Source organism: Schistocerca americana, chromosome 2, assembly GCF_021461395.2.
Source record: "Schistocerca americana isolate TAMUIC-IGC-003095 chromosome 2, iqSchAmer2.1, whole genome shotgun sequence".
NCBI lineage: Eukaryota > Metazoa > Arthropoda > Insecta > Orthoptera > Acrididae > Schistocerca > Schistocerca americana.
In genome coordinates this window covers 684,956,845-684,973,709 of record NC_060120.1, presented here as the reverse complement: position 1 = coordinate 684,973,709, position 16,865 = coordinate 684,956,845, and the positions used below count along the sequence as shown (strand labels likewise).

The window sequence follows — 16,865 nt, the reverse complement described above, 5'->3', positions numbered from 1 at the left end:
GTGGAGTACCGCTTATAAAAATCTATAAACAGTGTTCGTGATAAAGACACTGGTGTATGTGTCAGGTTTGCGATGGGTTACGCACAACTGCAAATATGATCTTCACACGATATAAACTATTTGGTCAGCAGTAGAATCAAGTAAGATAAAAATTCCATAGTGATGGAAAGTATATTTATTTATTTACTTAATTGTTTATGAATTTATTTCACCTGAGCAAGATTAGGAGGACTTTCAGATCCTCTCTTACGTTCAACCAGACACTGATGAGTCAAAACTACAATTTGCGTACTATAGGGTCGTTATACAGAGCGGAACGGGTGTGGGTGCTGGTATTTTTATACGTGATACCTTAACATGTGGGTACACACATGAGTGTGTTGGTTGTTTTGCCTCTGTATCAAACAGTCTTCCAACAAACACGTCACAAACTTTAGGACCCGATGTTTTCTCCACAGTCGTCGCTACACCACTAAGAAGTCTACGCCCATTAGTACATACTAGCCGTTTTGCGTCCATGTATCCACGTTTCAGTACCTGAGCTGCTGCCTAGTTGACAATCAGCGTTAATGGCTTGCTCTCTCCACATGTACTTGGAGGTTCTAACCAACCAAAAAACATACGACATGTAGTAGTTACAATTATTAGTCTGCAGTTGACGTAAATACTGATGTAATATTGTTCAGTACACCCTCCTCAGTCACCAACACAAATATCTCCACTTACACCCATTACACCCTGTATAATGGTGAAAATAATACAGGGTGATTCAAAAAGAATACCACAACTTTAAAAATGTGTATTTAATGAAAGAAACATAATATAACTTTCTGTTATACATCATTACAAAGGGTATTTAAAAAGGTTTTTTTTTCATTCAAAAACAAGTTCAGAGATGTTCAATATGGCCCCCTCCAGACACTCGAGCAATATCCACCCGATACTCCAACTCGTTCCACACTCTCTGTAGCATATCAGGCGTAACAGTTTGGATAGCTGCTGTTATTTCTCGTTTCAAATCATCAATGGTGGCTGGGAGAGGTGGCCGAAACACCATATCCTTAAAATACCCCCATAAGAAAAAATCGCAGGGGGTAAGATCAGGGCTTCTTGGAGGCCAGTGATGAAGTGCTCTGTCACGGGCTGCCTGGCGGCCGATCCATCGCCTCGGGTAGTTGACGTTCAGGTAGTTACGGACAGATAAGTGCCAATGTGGTGGCGCTCCATCCTGCTGAAATACGAATTGTTGTGCTTCTTGTTCGAGCTGAGGGAACAGCCAATTCTCTAACATCTCCAGATACTGTAGTCCAGTTACAGTAGCACCTTCGAAGAAAAAGGGACCAAAAACTTTATTGGCTGAAATGGCACAGAAAACGTTCACCTTAGGCGAGTCACGTTCATACTGAGTTGTTTCCCACGGATTCTCAGTGCCCCATATACAGACATTGTGACGGTTGACTTTCGTCGATTCACTTCTGCCGTACTCAATAACACAAAAAGCTTTCTGTTGAGCGGTCGCCATCTTAGCATCAACTGACGCTGACGCCTAGTCAACAGCGCCTCAAGCGAACAAATGTACAACTAAATGAAACTTTATAGCTCCCTTAATTCGTCGACAGATAGTGCTTAGCTCTGCCTTTTGTCGTTGGAGAATTTTAAATTCCAAAAGTTGTGGTATTCTTTTTGAATCACCCTGTAATAATAATAATAGTAATAATAATAATAATAATAATAATAATAATAATATATAGTAATTAAAAACTTGCATTTAGGAAATTTTAGTGTTAATAAAATCATATTAGGCAGTTTCTTCATTAAATTCGCGTCAAACGGGAATAATGCCGTCTAACAGAATCATGGGGCAACAGTGCTGAAGGAATCAAAGTAGGACAAGGAGCTGACTGGTCAGAGAAAGAAAATGAAATAGGCAAGATTAGCAGACGAAATAGAAAGAAGAAAAATGAAACAGAAAGAGATGAGAAAAGCTCAGATAGTTTACAATGTGACAGAGATAATGGTTACTTGTTTGACAGAAAGAAAACAGAGAGGGAAGCTATGGCAATGAAAACAGACAAAGCGTCAGTTGTAAAGGTGAAAATTTCGCAGTTTATGGAGTAAGTGCCTTTTCCTTGCAGCCCTATATGTGTTCCCTCACCTCATTACAATCGCAAGAAAAAAATGAAGAGCGATTCTATGGATTTTTATGTGCTAAAATTGCAGCCTTACGAGGCACCATAGGGAAGAGGATTGATAAAATTGACGCACGCCGCAGTAAGCATTGGTACTTCCTCCAGATCTGTTATTGCACACAAATTGATACCCTATATCTACAGTACGTAGTGTCCTGCATGGTTAGTAGTGAGTTGCCAGGCCACTAATCGTAACCAAGCAGTGACTGAACGCCAAAGCAGAAACACTGTACGTGGCGCCGTGAACGCTGCTTAGGGCAGACCACGGATTTTTATGATTTTTTCATATTTATAATATAGCCGGCCGCTGTGGCCGAGCGGTTCTAGACGCTTCAGTCTGGAACCGCGCTTCTGCTAAGGTCACAGGTTCCAATCCTGCTCCGGGAATGGATGTGTGTGATGTCCTTAGGTTAGTTAGGTTTATGTAGTTCTAAGTCTAGGGGACTGATGACAGATGTTAAGTCCCATAGTGCTTAGAGCCATTTGAACCATATTTATGATACGTGAAGTTCAGTAATCAAATATATCTCTCCCAAAGCAGTTCGACGCAACTCTCAGAAACTCTCTATAAAATCGACTTTGAAGTTTTCCAACCATGTTTAGTGTAGTAAAATAACGTACGTATTTTTCTACGAGGAATGTGGCTCTGTTGTAAAGTGCTTTCTCGTTGTGTGAGGACCTGTATTCGATTCCAGGTCGGATCGAGTTTTTAAACAAAGGTGCATGTTCTACGAACATTTCTGTGATACGTAGAATACATAAAGCACACAAGACTGATAATCGCTTGATGAAGTCTCAGTTCGGTCTCTATTTATTATTTAAATATAAAATTCGACAACTATCCGTTAATTGACCCATCTAATTGTCATTTTTATGAAAAATCCACGTCTTCGTATTTCTAATTTCATATTGCACAAGAAAATCCCGTGTTCATTGCAAACAAAAACACTTAGATACCGATCTTTTACAAAAACTTGTTTACCAAAATTGAATGGTTAACAAACAATTACAAATTAAATTTTATTATGTTTTTTTGTTTTATGCTTCATGTAAACACTCATACAAAATGCAACTTTGTTTAAAAATTTGAGCCGGCCGTTGTGGTTGAGCGGTTCTAGGCGCTTCAGTCTGGAACCGCGCAACCGCTACGGTCGCAGGTTCGAATCCTGCCTCGGGCATGGATGTGTGTGATGACCTTAGGTTAGTTAGGTTTAAGTAATTCTAAGTTCTAGGGGGCTGATGACCTCAGATATCTAAGTCCCATAGTGCTCAGAGCCATTTGAACCATTTTTTAAAAATTTGATTCGGCCTGGTTTCGAACACAGCACACCCAGAAGGAAGGTGCACACTCTACCTCAAAACTACGCTACTTGTCGAAAGAAAACCCTCTTATTTTAGCCTATTAAAAGTATTTAGAAAACTTCAAAAGTAAATTTTCTCGAGTATTTTCGAGAGTTCGAAACACCCCCGTTTAAATTCCTTTCTTGGGTTTTGTGTAATTTATCGAAGCCGCCAAACAGTTAATTATTATATGACCGTGTGCTTAATGGAAGAAAGGCTATCGGTTCTTCTGCTGTGGTTTCGGGGATATTTCAACCAAGTGCGGCTGTTTTGCAACTGAATAGTGGAATGATTGAAAGTTTGTCTATTATTAAGGACCACAAAGGTTGCGATGTACAAACTGTACTGTATTTTCTACGAACACACAAATTCTGAGGCAGTTGCTACCTTCGCCTTACACGTCTAATTACAGTTATATCTCTTTATTGGTTGCTGATTTTCAGTACTTCGTCACACGCAATGCTGATAGTTAACATTCACAACAATCCCCACTGCAATCCATGGTTGTTGCTGGCCGACGTGGTTGACGCGAAACACGTAATTCGGCACTTGTCACTTTCTGTTTCATATCACTCGCGAATCGGTATTAGTGAGGGTCAACCCCACGACGATCAGCGGGGCGTGCTCACTCGTCATACTCCGGTGAATTTCACCGGTTACAACTCACTCGACCACCATTCTTGCCTGTCTCTCCAACACTACTTGTCACTCAACACACTCCAGTACTACTCCCCACTCAACACTCGTCTCACTGCCTCCTGCAGCGCTTGACAATCGACTCCTGTCTACTATCGACCTGGGTGTCGGATACTAGTGTCTAAGTTTGTGGGATCACGGATCCCTTACAAGTTGCATCGAAATGATTTGGGAGAGATGTATTTGAGTTCTGAGCTTCACGTAGCATAAACATATAAAATTCCCAAAAATCTAGATGCAAAGGAATTAAAGACGTTAGCTAACAGTGGGCATTGATTTAAATCAATGGAAAATGTAGAAAATTTGTGCTGGACCGGGATTCTAACCCAGGTCGTCTGCTTGCTAGACATAAGAGCTGACCACTACATCTCCCAGACACAGTGGTAATCGCAACTGCACTGACTATCCCAGCGCGTCTCCCGTCAGACCCAAATTCTCAACTTATTCACACACTACTGACGTAATGCCCCTTGTCCATGATCCTCAATACTCGCAGCATTTCGCTGATTCCCGGAAGAGTTCGAGCTTGGTCTGCATCTGAGTGAAGGAATCATTGGCAGTACTTGCCTTAATTATATGTCAGTCCTTTCTGACATGTCTGAAAGAACAGACACTAATACATACAGAAATCAGATTGCCGTGGGATCTCCTTGTCAGTGTAGGCCCTGCTGTGAGGACTAAACTATGGCCTGACAAGAAGTGATGTATATGACGGGCCAGTGCGATATCATAATGAATTCACTGCTGGCCGTTAAGGTTTCAGCACCAGAAGGATAGTAACGGAGGAACAATCGTTTTCTCAGTTTAAGGATCTGAAAACGTCCTCTGACGCCACTGCGAATTATTTTGCAATGTTAAATCTCCTTGCTTGACCTTTCTTTTAAATTTGAATTTCTTTCTGTTCTTATTAAATATAATAATAGTCTCTTGTGGCTCAATGCTCTGGTGCAAGCCCTTCAACTGGATGCCCTTCGGGCGATCTGCGTGTCCCTAACCTACCCAAGTTATCCAACTCGGGAAAGATAACCTACAATTTCCACATCCCAGAGACTTCTCTCCAAGAGATCCATGGAAAACGACAAATATAATGTAATGTAATGTAATAGGTGAATGTTAGGTTAAAGGTAGACTGAAATATTCTGTGGTCCGACCACAATTAATCCCGCTGCCTTTCGGTTTGGAGGCAAGTGCTTCTGCCACTGGGTCACCAGGCGCAACATTGATCAAGTGCAAAGGAATCTATAGAAATGACATATATGTTCTTTAACATACTGACATAGGCTACACCAGTTCTCTATTTCTCAGTGGTTGTTGGTGTCGACTTTGTTTGAATGATGACCCAAACAGTCTCAGCATCTAAGAACCCAGGCAGAGCAGTAATTCACACTCACTGCTGGGTTTCGTCCACGTTGGTTCGATGTGGTGTATCCCTTTAGAAAGCCAGGCTGTCCCTTTACACGGTTAAAACATTTTTGTGCATGTGGTGAGTGAAACGTTTATTGAATGTATTGTAACTTACGGTGAAACGACTGACTGATCTATGCTTCTTCGTGTAGTCCATCTCCTGTCTTTTGAAGAAGTATTTCGGTTGTACAAAATGTTAACATAAAATAATACTCCTGATTTCATTAACAATTTAATATAAGGAAAGAAAGTTCGAAACAAATAATAGTAAGCCAAGGGGGTAAGCCACGGAGTGAATATTTTGCGGGACGATGAATAGTGATGTATTTTTCTCCTATCAAGATAATTACGTTTATTTTTATTTATTTCATTTTTGACGGAAACTGAGTGCTTCACTTAACAGCATTCAATAGCCCCTCAAAATAGCAGCACAGCACTGTAACACTGCATCGAAAATAGTAGGCAGGAAATGTGTTAATGCGATTCTACATTTTGCTGGCCCCGTTAAGCCTCAAGCTTGTTATTCAATGTTTACGTATCAGTGTAGGTGAAACAGGAGCTAAAAGTAGACTACAACCTAGTAACTACATATTTCACAGATATCCTTCTGTATATCAAGCGGGCTACCGGAGGACCCCTAACATAGGTATTGTATTATTTGTAGCTGTTTGAAATAGATTATATTTTGCAGACATTGGGATATCGTTAAGCAGTCCCTTCTAAACACTACCACTGTTGAATTTTTGTACTTACATTTATCTATATAACAAATAATAATTGAAACATTATTCTGGGGTCCTTTTGAACTCTGCTTGGGATTCCGGGTGACAAGAAAACACGCACGTATAATTGCACATGTAGGGAGTTATGTTGATACAAATTTGATATGAATGTTTTAAATTTTAATACATTGTTGTGTGTAATTATGTTCAATCAAATATTTTTCTCCAGTCGTTTTCTTCAGTTCTGTTGTTATGTGTTGTGAAATGGAAACATACTGAACCAGCTGACGTTCCAGGAGAACTAAGATTTACACAAGCAACGAGATCTAGAAGAAATAACGCAAATAATAGAAACAGAATCAGAAGCAGGAGGTAGTGATGTGTAGTCCGTATGTTCAGAAATAAAGCACTCTGCAAAACAAATGAAAAGGTTGAAGACGTTACTGAAGGAAGGGACAACGAAGAAGTGATTGATGAGATCAAAACGCAGGGGAGACTTACATACACCAGCAGATATCTAGATCTAGCGGTCTCACGACGATTTTCAGGAGTGTGTCTACAATTATGGAGACTTCCATGTTGTTCATTACACCTAAAACTGTGAATAAAATTATAAAATACACAAACCAAAAATCAGAGCAGTTTATAATTTATGGAACGCGACTCAACTAGGAATAAACGTAAATGGATCCTGTGTTATTGTGTATTTCTGTACGCGTACCACGACAAACAATACATTTTGCTTTGGAGTTCTCTGGTACCCCCTTGTTATACCGAGCTATTTTTTTTTTTTTTTTTGCCTTGTATGCGTAAAGTTATGTAGATAAATTCCACTGTGGCTGTCTACAAGGGTAATATCCGCAGTGCATTTTGTTTAGGCGATGTCATTCCTTGGTCGTTAGTTAAATAATGACTATTTTTATTGTGTCTGAGACCCGTATCTACAACTAAATTAAAGGCTGTTTTGTTGACCGCACTCATTTCGCTTCTATTGTTTTTGAGGCATCGTCAAAAGCGTGTAGGCTTTTTCATTGTTACCAATTTTAACTAACCATTTATGAAACGTCGGTAGTTTCAAATTAGAGAAACACTCCACGTATGATGAACTCTAATGAATTGTTAGAGATGGGGAGCGCGAGCGTATCTCTTATGACACTCGGGACCTTCCAGATGTATTTCCTGTGTGTAAGGCGAGCTTCATGAGTATATCTGGAAGTCAAACACGATTCTGACATTACGATTCCGTGAACGTCGGAGGACAAGAACAGTCTCGGACTCTCGCAGAATGTGCCAGTAGCATGGGTCATAAATGTAGTTGTGGCCCTCTCTTCACAACGAACAGCACACGTGCAATCTGGGAGTCTGCAATGCCAAATAACACTCTAGGAAAATTCGGTCTTTTCAGTACAGCAATAACATTCGTTTGGCGTGAGTCAAGGTCCGTAAAAAAATAAGGTTGAGCAGTAAGCGTTCTGTCCTGCCATTGGCTGAGGCTGTGACGTCACGAAGGAACCGCCGCTGCCTCTGAACAGCGCTACAAGACGCAGTCCGCGCATTTAAGCGAAGTATTTGTGAAATGTTTCAGTTTCTACAGAAATAGTAAAAGGTAAATTGTTATTCTGCTATTTCTAGAAAGTTACTGCTATATTCTGTAACTTGTCCAGCTTTTAAACAGACACTGCTGAGTGCTGACTTTAATAAAATCAAGCGTCTATAGATCAAACTATACAAAAATAAGTGCAAAGTACAGTCTGTTTTGCAGTTCTCTACGAAGTAAACGTTCGAAATGAACATTCGATTTTCTAACTTTGGCTCTGGGAAAAGTGTTAACTTGTAGACAAGCTCTATGTAACGCTCATTTATATTCTGTTTACATCATGTCTACAAAAACACTTTCATTTTCACTCAAGAAATTATGCAATTGCCTTATTTGTAGGAAGCATTTGAATTACCTACCTGAACTGACACACACACACACACACACACACACACACACACACACACACACACACACGCACACGCATACACACATTCTTAATTTTCTCACACCTCAAACCTTGGCTTATATTTTTATCAAGGTGGCTGTATAATGTTTGCCCTAGTTGTTAAAATTCACTTATATAAAAGAACATTGAATCAAAAAAAAGTGCTGCAAAATACGATTTACAGGAAATAGTGGTAAATTAACTTACCGAGTCCGCCGTTCAGCAAAGTTGGTATGTAGTGTGGGAAACAATAAGCCAATCCTTGACACTGTCAGTGTAGAGTCTTGCTTGTTGTGAAACACACAGTCAGAGGACCTTCACTTCTATCACTAAGTTTATATATTATTTAACTTTCACAAATAATGTTTATTTCCATTCTAAAGCGATGACAAATACCACTTCCTTGCTTTCCGTTGCTGAGCGGCAACTGCTTTCTTCGACTTGTCCTTTGCAGACAGCCAACGCAGTCGGATAAAGGTTCTCGTCCTAGCATAAATCTTAATGATTTCTGGGTGAATAGTGGGGAATCGCTCGGTAAGTATAGCACACAGGTTCTTGATGACACCAGTTTCCCTGGACAAACTGTCGTGTCCATGGATCTGGGCAAAAATTAACTCAAATCTGCTAATTGTTTCGAGCCACGTTTCTGAAGGCACAAGCAAACCCCCACGAGAAACCATGCCCAGCCATCCTCTCGATGTCTCCTCAGGCAGTGTCAGTAACTCTCCAGTGGGTGTGGCCAGTGATCTGTCATACTGTCTGCATCGATAAGCTACATATCCAGCAAGATATTTAAATCCTTCAGTGCTGCAATCAGAAGCCAGTGACATTGGAGGCACATCGGATTCTCCTACTCCAAAATCTAAATCTTCTATCTCCTTCTCTCCTTCAACCATTGCCAACGCCTCAGACATATCAGGCAGGATATTGCCAAAAACAGTTGCAGTCACGAATCTTCCTTCTTCATCTGGCTCAACAGACGATGCATTTGAAAGTGGAATATCATGAGCGTTTGCTCCCAACAACAACAGTCTTATTCGGCTCTTTACTTCGACTGGCGATGGGTGATCATAAAAACGTCCAAGGCCTCTTATAAGAGAAAAAAAGTTCTCCAAGCAGTCTTGATTTAATCTTGCTGTAAGAATATATTCAATATTATAAACAGCTAAGTCACTGAACAGACCCAAAAGTGACCGAACAGTTTTCAAAAATCCTTTCTGGAAGGGTAGGAGATGTTTTGAGTTGCCAACACGCATCTTCTCACAACACTTCGAAAATTTACGTAGGCACTGTTCTTGGGCTTGAAAATTGACACCAAATTCACAGGCTAGTGATTTATTACTTTCTTTTGTCCTTGAATTAAGTACATCGAAAGTCTCATCCACCATCTGTATGAAATCACTGGCGTGTCCTTCTTCAGGCATCAAATACCGAATCGCCTGTGCAGTTGTATTTGATAGCAGCTGAGCTGCTAAGCGTACTCGCTGTCGCTCTCTGCCCTTCACTATAATGTGTTGCTGAGATAACTTGGGACATATTTTCATCTCGCCACTGTCCAGAACTAACAGTTTCTCGAACACAGTTTTTGTCACAGCCTAGTTTTCCAACATTATTCCTTGATCCAGCAAGTGGTTCCTTAAGAGTTTGAGCAAATGGGGAACGTCAGCAAACACCCACACACGTCTCAGAGAATCACACGGGTGTGGAAAACAAGTATTTTCATGAGTAATGCCAAGCTCCTTCCAGACAGAACTATTCTTTGCACCCATGTCTGCTACTGCAGCCACAACATTGTAGCAAATGCTGGCCAGGGAAACAATTACTTCGTTCAAGAGTGCTGCTGTCATCTGAACGTCAAAATTGAAATAGATAGGTTGCTTCCACGTTGCAAACAAGCCTCGGACCATGACAACAAGGACATTACTGTGAGGTCCAAGAATCCTGTCATCTTGCTGATCGTAACAAATTCTACTGTCAATGTTCATTTCATCAAATGACAAAACGCAAATACGTTCCCTGTCAGTCAGTGTTGCAGCCTGCATTTTCATCATCACTAAAACATCCTTCAAAATTCCTGGTTGGCAACAGAAACTGCGATTAATCCAAGAACGCAAGGTTGACACTGCAGGTAGAGGGTATCCGAGTTTTTCTCTGAGGAAATTGTAACTCTTCTGCGACAGAGCACGTAAAGTAATAGACTTACAAATGTCCTCTCTGCCCCATCGAACCCGTTTTGAACCATGCAACAAGCTTCTAATTTGATTGGGTGAAAATATTTTGCCCAGTATTTGATTAGTTTCACGAGACACAAGTTCCTTTTTATTAAATTCTTCTTCGTGCAGACGTCGTTTCATTGAGGACAGCTGACCTCTAAGATATTTATTACGTGCTCGCAATTTCATGCACATGTTCCTTAGATGAGCATTTCTCCTCTGTAGTGACGCTACAGAATTCTGTAAAGTGACTTTATGTGGATCACTACAAAGAACATCTGTAAATGTATACTTGTCAACATTCCTCTTCAATGGTGAGAGCTTCTTTAAAGTCTCTAGGCTTCTTCTACGAATTTCACGTTTGTTAAAACGTTCTTCCCTTTCTTCTACTGCAATCGGTGTGTTATCACTGGCGTTACTACCACAAGGCAAATTGCAAGACGGATACGCATCACTCTTAAGGATCAGTTTCCGCGGTAAATTTAACAGCTCTGAACGTAAGTCCCGGATATAATCCGTTTCCTTGAAATGACGAGAGCATATTCTAGCGTTCCCTACGTTCACAGGATCTTTCCTAAAGCATTTTGAAAGCCAAACCTTTTGCAGACTTTCATCACGTGGGAAACAATGCAACACTATTTCAGTCCCTTTTGTATTGCGATTGTGAGAGTTACAGCCAACAACAGCACAACCTGGCATTGCTTACACACACTCTAATACTTCGGACAAACACTCACTGCACAAAGATAACCAAACGGAAACGACAACACGCACGAAACACAACACGAACGAACCACGGCAACACAAAGCTCAGACGTACACTTCGCGCGCGCCAAGAGCTGTTCCTTAGTGACGTCATGCGCAGAACGTCAGAAATGGGTTTGCTTCTGCGCAGCAGTTACTGCTCCCTCGTGGGCGTGAGTAAAAGAGAGCTGTACTACAATGAATATTTGTACTGCGTATTGATGGCAGCGAAAATTATGGGCTTGAGTATATTTCACAGATGTCCCAGAAAATAAAATACAATTATATTTATCCTCAGAATATTAGTTTCGAAGCCTAAAACACAACGGTCCATTCGAAGAACCCTGAACCTATGTAATCAGACATCAACTACGAGCTCATTTTTGTGGGTTACCATTACAGGTATGAGTCATAGTAGTAGTATGTTACTCGGTGGTTTGCGTAGAGTTGATATGGAATCAGTCGCTTGTTGAATTTAATACGATTTATTGCACCATTAACTAATTTTCTAGCCACTGCACGCTCATCACCAGATGGAGATCTCATTAGGAACATTATTTTCTGACCGTGTTCAGCTAAACGATGAATGTATTACTCATTATCTGAGGGTGAAAGTTTTTTATGTATACATTTGGAATAAACCTTTTCGATTGTCGCCTTGAGTATAACATCTACACATCCGATGTGTTTTCCTTGTAGCAGACTTCTATAATTAGTTACTTACTCATCCATCTCTACTCTGTCTTCACGTATATTAAGTGCAAACTGTATTTGGACATCTCGATGTATCGGCTTTGGAAATTGTTTTGTAAGAACGTTCGCCGCAGACTGTTCATATACGGTACTAGTTTTTATTTGACATATGAAAATTGTAACGTATCTTTTCCTGGCGGAGTTTGTGTGTTTCGTCCTGTGTCTATTGTGGATGCCGTGGTCGGCCCAGTATATGGGGAAAGGAGGCCTTCTCCCGCATGACAGTGATGAGCCAGTCTTTCTCAAGCCTCCTAAATGGGCTGTTGAGGTTATGTCAAGGTTAGCTCAAGGTCGAATGATTTTACAAGGAACTCTGTTTAATCTTTTACAGTTTTTTAGGCGAATGTTGTGTTTTAGCAAGCGGACACGTCCTAACCAGGCAGACCCAGACAAATTCGGAAAAATGGGGGAAATAATTTACAAAGCTTTGAAACTTCGTGAAAACACTCATAGAGGATGTGGTAATCCCCTCCTCTTGCGGGTGAGTACCCCTCTCTCTAACCTCTTAATTCATTTTTTTACCTTGTTTCAGTATTTAAGAAAAACAGTCCTTTTTTCGAAGACGTCTATTGTGGCAAAAAATATTTCGAGTGAAATTCTGGTGAAAGCTTTAATAAAGATGAGTTTTCGAGATGTTCTATCTAAAAGAATAAAAATTCGTTAGGCTCTGAGTCTGGCATATGAGAACTAATAATTGTTGCAGAATTATTCAACAATTACTGTCTTTAAAATACATTTAAAATCATCGCATGTACAACACCTATACAACTAAAATACCACTTTATCTGTTGAACCACTTAGCTCTTGTACTTAATTATTTACTGAAAACCATCCTCAGAATACTCTATAAGATCAGTGGGAGTCAAGTCAGCGCAGCTTTATCCTCGACAGCTTTTCAACATTGTTGTGCAGTGTAAGTCAACCTTCACACACTTGCACTTTATATTCGGCAACCTTGAGTGTAGCCGCATTAAATGGGTAGTAATAATACTATGTCTGTAGCTCGTGATCGTTTCATGCGAATTAGAAAGAGGTATGAGTTTCAGAGTTAAGCAACGAACTTCAAACATTTCACGACGATTTTGAAGTGGTTTCCTTTCTTTCAGCCTGTAAGTCACATTTTTCAGCGCCCATGAAGCAGCGGTTTTCCCTTTTGTTTTCTTTTTTTAAATTTCAGTTGAGTGGATAAGACGAAGACGATCTTAAACGTCTATCACCCACTTGTGCATCTTTCGTATTAATTAGTTTTTTTTCATTACCTTGCTGAATATATTCACGTTTATATTCCTTACGCACTTCAATCATTTCAGCTTTTTTTTTAGAGAGTTATGAGCCTCATCCTTTCGTTTCTTGCTGGTACATATGAAAGTTTCGAACGCTTTCGTCTTTTCTGAAGTCTCTCTTTCCGAAATAGATTTGCCGCAAATAAAACAAGCGGTACGGTCCAGCATTGTTCTTCTCTCAGTCCACAGGTAGGGAAAGAGAGTGAGAAGAAACAGTACGTAACACAACAAAATTAACTGTCCCGCACGGCCTGAAAACTTTCGCGACGTAAACCGAAATAAAGGGGACACGTGTAGGGAGAAACGGCCGCGAAAGGGGTAGGTGAGCGGTGAGAGAACGGGGAAGGGGACTTACTGTTTTCATTGTTGCGCACCTGAACCTTATTTCATCAGTAATGAACACATAAGAAGTTTCATGAGGTTGAAAATTTGCGAAATGTTTACATATATTTAATTACTCTTTCCATTTACCTAACCGTCTAAGCAACAAAATCTACAAAAATTATGCATTAATAGAATGCTATTCCATCTCTTCTATCTCTTAACCTATTCGCTGATTTAAAAAAAAAATAAAAATGCGTAAGACATCCAACAATAATGAAGATACAAGAAATTTCATCAAGCTGAAAATTGGCGAAATATTCCCCCGAATTTAATTACTCTTTTCATTTACATAACCGACTAAGAAACTAAGTTTGCAAAAATTATGCGTTAAGAGAATGAGATTCCAGCTTTTATATCTCTTAAACTTTAGTCTGATTTAAAATATGCATAAGACCTTCTTTGATCTTTTTATGTAAAATTTTACGAGGAATTTTTTGTAATTGCATTCATCTTCTACAAATGAACCATTTTATGCAAAAATTTAAAACGGAAGAGTTTGACTTTTTAGCGAGGGGAATTTGGGGATGCGTCCTCCCTGAGGAAGGGAGGGGGGATTTTACAGTTTCTTACTACAAAACCCCATATGGGTATTTTTCCGAAGTTTCAGCACTTTATAAATTATTTTCCCTTTTTCGGGGGAGGGGGGGGGGGGGGGGGCGGGAGGGGGTATTATATCAGACCGCGATGCCAGTCGCTATCTATAAGTGGACCTGAATGAACGAAGCGGACTTGTTGAGGTTCATTTGAAGCAAAGAGATTCTATTTGTTTACGTGTAACTCCGAGTGTGGGTGTTTTCTGTAACTTTTTTTGCCAATTGACTGTAAACTGTATTGCTGTTTTGTTGCTGTGGAGATTATTGGGAGAAGATTCTAGGGAGCCATCTGGGGACAATATACGAAGTTTTAGCTGTGTACATGTTCCAGTCCAGTGGTTAGATTTTGTAATCTTTCATGAAAGTAATTGGATAGGTAGATGGCTGTTGGTTTTATGAGAAATGTAATCCTATCTCGCGGGTCAAAGCAAGGCGCCGAGTGTCATTTAAACTGACTGAAGAGTGTGCTAGTACAGGGGATTGATGTGGGTCCGTCAGTAAACGTTTCCGATGAGATGTGGAGAGCAGTGCGTGACGTAGTTACTCTCACTCATTGCACACCATCAAGAGTGCGTGGATTATGGCCGCGGCCACAGGTAGGTTTCGCTTGATTTTACGGAAGCTACGACTCGCAGACGGAAGGGATATTACAAAATGAAACTTTGCATCAAGTAAAATAAAACTTTAAGCAGTGCCACTGTGCCTCACCATCACATCAATAATCTTCGTTTCTGTGGATGCGCACTTTTCGGTGCCCTACAGATTTTTAAGAGTGCCACGCTTGGCACAATCAGTTGATCTCTGACGCCATCGAACGAATGTTGAAGTGAATGGCAGCTGATTTACAGGCTGCCATGTGATGCGCACCATCCACGAAAAGTCGGTTTTGACCCGAAATTTGCTTGTCTTACTACAGAAGAATGCTGAAGATTAGACGGGTAGATCACTTAACTAATGAGGAGCTACTGAATAGCATTGGGGAGAGGAGGAATTTGTGGCACAACTTGACTAGAAGAAAGGATCGCTTGGTAGGACACGTTCCGAGACATCAGGGGATCATCAAATTTGTATTGGAGGGAAGGACTGAGGGTAAAAATCGTAGAGGGAGACCAAGGCACGAATACATTAAAAAGAATCAGAAAGATATAGGTTGCAGTTGTTACTCGGAGATAAAGAAGCTTGCACAGGATAGAGTAGCATGGAGAGCTGCATCAAACCAGTCTCTGGACTGAAGATCACAACAACATTAGCTTGTCTAAAACAGGCTTTAACGCTAATCCGAACTCGTAGGGAATATTTTCCACAATAAAAGTGTCTTCTCAAGGGATGTGAAGGCGTTCGTGGACGAGGAGCTGGGCGAGTTTTGTGACGTCACATCGAGGAACTTATCATTCCACTACATTGTGAAGCGAGAAAGGAACAAAGTACTAAGTCGAAATTTTACATCGTGGAAAGGCAATTGAGATGCAACAGCGGTTTTCAGTCACAAGCAGAAGTTAGGAGTCGGCATATTGGATTAAGTCATACGGAGCTGAATTTCGTATTTGGCGGTTTTTGTATTGTAACGTATGTGCTATGAATATCAGCTGTTTCAAAGCTGCAGCACATTTAGGGTCTTTTGAAAAGGTGTTGTTTTTGGTACGATTTGTTACAATAAAATGACAAGAAACTACATATCGTTTGTGAATGCAGGCTCTTTCGGCTTACTCCGATACTCGTACTGTTTGTGAAGAGCTCTCGGGGTTCCTTCTGGATGGCACTCTTAAAACACGCGACGTTTCAACAAGTGCCATAGTCTTTTGAGGAAGTGTAGAGATATGCGGATGCTGTGATAATTATACTAATGGAGTGTACCCTTCCGTCTGGGAGGTGGAGAGAGTGCTCCACTCGTATAATTATCACATCATCCACATATCTCTACACTTCCTCAAAAGACTATGGTACATGTTGAAAGATGCCGTGTTTTAAGATTGCCACCCAGAAGGAACCTCGAGAGCTCTTCACCAACTATCGTTAGTTAAAGGCTTCTCTCATTTGATGCTCTTCGTATTATAAATTGAATACTACAGATTGATGATTTATCAAAACGATTCATTTTTAGCACAGTTTGTTATAGTTAAATACCAAGTAATGACAGCTGTGGTTGGAGTCTTTAGACTTATGTGTAAGTTGCATAACATGTAATTAGATGTTGCTGTTGCGTTATTGACGGTCGTGAACTGTGAAGGGAAAGGTAGCATGTTCGCGTCTGGGAAACTTTGTATTTTTTTTCACATTGTGTTTTCTAAAACATTCTGGGACTTTCTTATTAATCTAATAGAAGTATGATCTGCAATCTTTCCCTCCGAATAAGCTTCAGAAGGCCCAACGGTATCGACCGAACACCGTCATTCTCAGCCGATGGGCGTCACTGGTTTGTGGATATGGAGGGGCATGTGGTCAGCATTCCGCTCTCCCGGCCGATGTCAGTTTTCGTGACGGAGCCGCTACTTTCGAGTCAAGAAGCTCCTCAGTTGGCCTCACAAGGACAGAGTTGCACCCCGCTTGCCAACAGCGCT

General features: G+C 40.5%; 1 protein-coding gene across 1 annotated transcript in view; it reads right to left on the bottom strand.

The window, feature by feature from the left end:
* LOC124594336 (kelch-like protein 10) overlaps nucleotides 1-16,865 on the bottom strand; it is a 159,976-nt gene that overhangs the window by 21,899 nt on the left and 121,212 nt on the right. The gene's annotated exons all lie outside the window — the stretch shown is intronic.